A 5,925-nucleotide genomic window follows, 5' to 3' on the forward strand; every position below is an offset into this window, starting at 1 on the left:
TATTAGGGTTTACATGGATGTAACCCTAATCCACCACACTATATAAAGGAGGCTTTGGTTCTTGAAATCAGACTAGTTGTGGTGAGTAAAGTAAGAGGGCCGATTTCAAGAAAGGTGATTACTATTCTCTCAAAATTCCAAGTTTGTGGTGATTTGTGATTTCCATTTGAGGCATCCACACTATTGGTGCTAGGCTCTAAAACTCCAAGCAATCAACTACAACTACAAGGTAAGTAATTCTACTAGCTTTATTTGATTCAAGTTCCCCATGCCATGCTAGATAGGATAAGAACCTTGGAAAAATAATTATTTGCATGTATCTTAGTCAAACATAGATCCAATGTTTCTAGGGTTGCATGTACACCATAGGAGTGTTAGAATGCTCAAAACCCATCAGTGGTATCAGAGTCTGGTTCGTTTATTTGATACTTGATGGAAAAAAAAATTGAAAATCGAAGTTTTGTTCAAAAGCTCGTATCAAAATTTCAAGTTTTGTATATGTACTTACGATTCTTGAAATTTTTGATATGAACATTCATAAACATATGAGTTTAGAAGATCATAGAAATTATGTGCTAATAATTGATTAGATTAATTCTTGATCTTTATGTGTTTTAATGGAGTCCATAACTAGTTCTTAAGTTATGGATAACCAAAAGTCACATTTATAAATAACCATTAAAAGAACACATAGGTTACAAAAAATGAAGAGTCTTCATTTTTAATAACCATTAATGCATAAGTTATGAGAAATGAAAAGTTTTGAAAGTTTACAAAACTTGCCCTCAAGTTTTGGAACATGTAAAGTCATATTAAAAACTTTAGTTCCAACCCCTAGAATTTTAAAAGTTAAAATTCAACCCTTATACTTTATAATATTATAAGTTTAATAATATTTATATATGTATAAGATCAAGTCGTCTTACCGCTAGTACGCCTCATTCACGAAGCCGGTCTATAAGGGGGGTATAAGGTTGTTGCCTATAAAATGGCAACTTAATGGGTGTCCACTCTCACCCACCGCTTCCTTGATCGGTGGAGGGTCGTTAGCCGAACGGGTAGGACAAGGACTTATAAATTCTCATTAAAAGTATAATGATAATACTAAAGTAACTAAACTTTATTGAATTCCCAATCTTAGTTATTTTAGGAAAATGTGAATAAGGTGCTAATCCATGAAATTACACTTTACACTTTGTTTAAGTCGTTAGTGGAGCGTGTGTGGTTAACCGGCACACTAACTTGAACTTAACAAGGTAGGTAAAGGGTGACTTAATGTTTATCGTAGTATCGATGGAGCGTGTGTGGTTAACCGGCACATCGATTGAGGGGTAATACATTAAGGGTACCAAGTAATTTGCATGGTTACTTCACACCTTGTTTTGTGATCCTCGACATCCCAGTCACAAAACTTGAAGGGCACACTCGAGATTGAAACATGCCATTGAAGAAAGTTCAATGAATCTCAAAGAATCTAGGAGTTTCTAAACCAATTAAAACCTAATTAAATATTTCGTTTTTCATGGTGGAAATTGGTGAATCGTCATTCACCTACCTTCAAATATCTTATAGCTTAGATTACGGCATCCCTCTTCTAAGTTATAAAATATTGTGTTGGGTCCTAGCCTTAATATTACATTTGGGTGTTTTGTTAAGGACTATCTCTATATCTAATCTAATCTATTCCCTCTTCTTTTCAGATGTCTTCCAATAACAATGCTTCTGGCTCAAACCCTACTAGCTCCTTCTCTCTCATGAATCTTTGTGGGAGAGTCATCTTTGATGGGTCCAACTTTACAGATTGGATCAGAAACATCAGGATGGTCACTCGGTATGAGAACAAAGAATATGTTCTCGACAAGGAGCTGAAGGTACCCGAGCCAACTGCTACTCCTGAAGAGCTTGCTGAATATGAGGTACATGAAAGAGATGCTACAAAAGTGGCATGCATCATGATGGCCACCATGACAGCCGAGCTCCAAAAGTCCTATAAGGACTATTATCCTTTTGAGATGCACCAGGACATGATGGACCGCTACCATCAAAGTGCTCGTCAAGAGCGATATGAAATAATCTCCTCCATGATAACAACCCGAATGAAGGATGGTGAACCCATCACGGGCCACATGCAGAAAATGCAAAGGTATGTGGACCGTTTACTGAAGCTGAATGTGAACTTCCCTAAGGAGTTAGCAATAGACATCATTTTGCACTCCTTGCCATCGTATTATGATCAATTCCGCATGACATATCACATGAACAAGGAAGAAGTCACCCTCAACAAACTTCAAGGACTCTTGAAGACTGCCGAAAGTGGTCTAAAGGGTAAGTCGGTTGTTACTACTCCTACTCCTACTCCAATTGCGGCCAATGTCGTGGCAATCGGGCATGGCAAAGGGAAGAAGAGAAAGAACCCTTCTAAGGGTACCAAGGGTAAGACCCTTGAAGGCTCCTCTTCAAGCAAAACCAAGAAAGGTTTTGTCACTCCTTCTGCTAACCCTAATGAGGCTGAATGCTTCTATTGCCATGAAAAGTCGCACTGGAAGCGAAACTGCCCAAAGTACCAGCAAGATTTGAAGGATGGGAAAGTAAAACCCAACCATGCAGGTATATACACTATATTGTCTAATAACTCACCTCATTCTAAGTCTTGGGTCCTTGATACAGGTTGTGGTATTCACATATGTTGTGATTTGAAGGGACTAAAAAGAAGTGAGAATGTGGAGCAGGGAAAGATAAACTTGATCATGGGAAATAGGAAAGCTTCACCTGTCACCAAGATAGGAGTTTATTCCTTAGTGCTAAATAGTGGGTTTACATTAGATTTGAATAAATGTTATTATTCGCCAGAAATGGCAAGAAATGTTATTTCCTTTCATGAATTGTATAAACAAGGTTTTACCTTTTATTTTGATAATAATAATGGTAGTATTGATGCTTTCTTTAATAATGTTCTTTATTTTAAAGCATTACCTTGTGATGGCGTGTATGAAACTGTATATGTTGTAGATAATCTAGGAAATAATGTATTGTGTATTAACTCTTCCACTAGCGTAGATAAAGCATCCTTATGGCATTGTCGTCTTGGACATGTAAGCAAGAAACGCATAGGCCAACTCCAAAAGGATGGAGTCTTGGAGTCATTTGACCTAAAGTCAGATGATAGTTGTGAATCTTGTTTGCTTGGTAAAATGACAAAGTCACCTTTTATTGGGACTTGTGCCAGGGGTGAAGGTTTGTTGGACCTTATACACACGGATGTGTGTGGACCCTTCAGAACCGCCACAAGAGATGCTAATCGGTTCTATGTGACTTTTACTAATGATTTTAGTAGATATGGATATGTCTACCTAATCAAGCATAAGTCAGAAACCTTTGAGAAATTCAAAGAGTTTAAGCAAGAAGTGGAGAATCAGTTGGGCAGGAACATTAAGATGCTTCGATCCGATCGTGGTGGTGAGTATCTTAGTACTGAGTTCCTTGACTATCTTAAGGAATGTGGGATTGTCTCACAATTGACACCTCCTAGGACACCACAGTTGAATGGTGTAGCTGAGAGGCGCAATCGGACCTTGTTGGACATGGTTCGTTCCATGATGAGTCGAGCTTCGCTACCAATCTCATTTTGGGGGTATGCCTTAGAGACTGCCGCCCATATCCTTAATCTAGTCCCTACAAAGAAGGTTGCCAAAACACCTCACGAGATGTGGACTGGAAAAGTTCCCAATCTAGACCACATCAAGATTTGGGGTTGCGAGGCTTTTGTGAGATGCGAGACTCACGATAAGCTCGAACCCCGAAGCGAAAGGTGTATTTTCATCGGCTATCCACAGAAATCCTTTGGCTACATTTTCTACAGACCTAGTGATAATGTGGTCTTTGTAGCAAGAAGAGGATTCTTTCGAGAGAGAGAATTCATGAGCCAAGGAGACAGTGGGAGGCAAATTGACCTTGAGGAAATTCAAGAGTCAAGTGGTGAAGGAACCTCAAACCCTAGCCCTCAACCTGAGGAGGAAACTCCTGTTGAGCCGACTGAAGAATCTATACCTCTGAGGCGTTCCACCAGAGTTAGGAATGCACCTGAGCATTATTATGGTTTTCATATTACTGCAGAAGGTGAGACACTTATCAGTGATAACACACTGGTAAATCTGGATGAGCCTAACAGCTACACAGAAGCCATGGAAGGCCCTGAGGCTGCTAATTGGAAAGAGGCTATGGATAGCGAGATACAGTCCATGTATGACAATCAAGATTGGAACTTGGTTGACAATGTACCTGATTGTAAGATAGTTGGGTGCAAATGGATCTTCAAGAAGAAGACCGACATGGATGGTAATGTACACACTTATAAGGCACGACTGGTTGCAAAGGGTTATTCTCAAACTCCGGGAGTTGATTATGATGAGACCTTTTCACCAGTGGCCAAGATTAAGTCTATTAGGGTTCTGTTAGCCATTGCTGCATTTCATGATTATGAAATATGGCAAATGGATGTCAAAACCGCTTTCCTTAATGGAAACTTGGCTGAAGATGTTTACATGGTTCAGCCAGAGGGTTTTGTCAGTACAGAGTACCCCAGTAGAGTGTGTAAGCTCGAGAAATCCATTTATGGATTAAAACAGGCACCTCGCAGATGGAATCTTTGCTTTGATGAGAAAGTCAAAGATTTTGGATTTTCAAGGAGTGAAGATGCATCTTGTGTCTATATCAAGGCTAGTGGGAGTATAGTCAGCTTTTTGGTACTGTATGTGGATGACATACTACTCATAGGAAATGACATCCCAACCCTGCAGGAAGTAAAGTCCTGGCTTGGGAAGTGTTTCGCTATGAAGGACCTTGGAGAAGCTGCCTATATCCTAGGGATAAGGATTTTGAGAAACATGAGTAAAATACTAATTGGACTTAATCAAAGCACCTATGTGAACAAAGTGTTGAAAAGGTTCAACATGCATAACTCCAAGAAAGGAGAGTTACCCATCCAGAGTAACGCCAGATTGAGTAAGACACAAAGTCCTAGTACTGAGGCTGAGATAGCAGAAATGAGTCGAATACCTTATGCTTCAGCTGTAGGATCGATCATGTATGCTATGACGTGTACTCGACCTGATGTAGCCTTTGCTTTGAGCATGGTTAGCAGGTATCAGGGGAACCCTGGCAAGGCACACTGGACTGCGGTAAAGAATATCCTCAAGTACCTACGGAGGACTAAGGATTGGGTCCTTACCCTCGGTGGCAGTGAGGACTTGAGAGTTGTAGGGTACAGTGATGCTAGCTTTCAGACTGACAGGGATAATTTCCGCTCTCAGTCGGGCTGGGTCTTTACTCTAAACGGAGGGGAAATTACTTGGAAAAGTTCCAAGCAGGAGACAGTGGCTGATTCCACTTGTGAATCAGGGTATATAGCAGCAAGCGAGGCAGCAAAGGAGGCTATATGGCTAAAGAACTTCATCGGAGACCTTGGAGTTGTACCAGCTATAAAGGAGCCAACGGAGATTTTCTGTGACAGCAATAGTGCGGTTGCCTTAGCCAAGGAACCAAGAGATCATGGGAGATCCAGACACATTGACAGAAAATATCACTTCATCAGACATCGAATAGAAGAAGGAATCCTCGTGGCAAAGAGGGTATCATCGGATGAGAACCCAGCAGATCCCCTCACGAAGGGACTGACTCGGGCTAAGCATCTCCAGCATGCTCGGAGCATAGGCTGAAGGATGATATTAGTTTTAGTAGTTAGATAATCTTGAAATTTGTAAAATGTAATTGACATTTGATGATAAATAAAAGCTGTTATTTATGAGTAAAGTGTTGCTATCTCTTGTCAATCGTTTACTATTATTTCTTTTTGCATGTTTTGACTTCCAGAATAATTATGTTATGGTTTATATCATATTATTCAAACTCTCCACAGTCGGTCATATG

Source organism: Lactuca virosa, chromosome 7 (assembly GCF_052849685.1).
Source record: "Lactuca virosa cultivar CGN04683 chromosome 7, Lactuca_virosa_CGN04683_v6, whole genome shotgun sequence".
Lineage (NCBI taxonomy): Eukaryota > Viridiplantae > Streptophyta > Magnoliopsida > Asterales > Asteraceae > Lactuca > Lactuca virosa.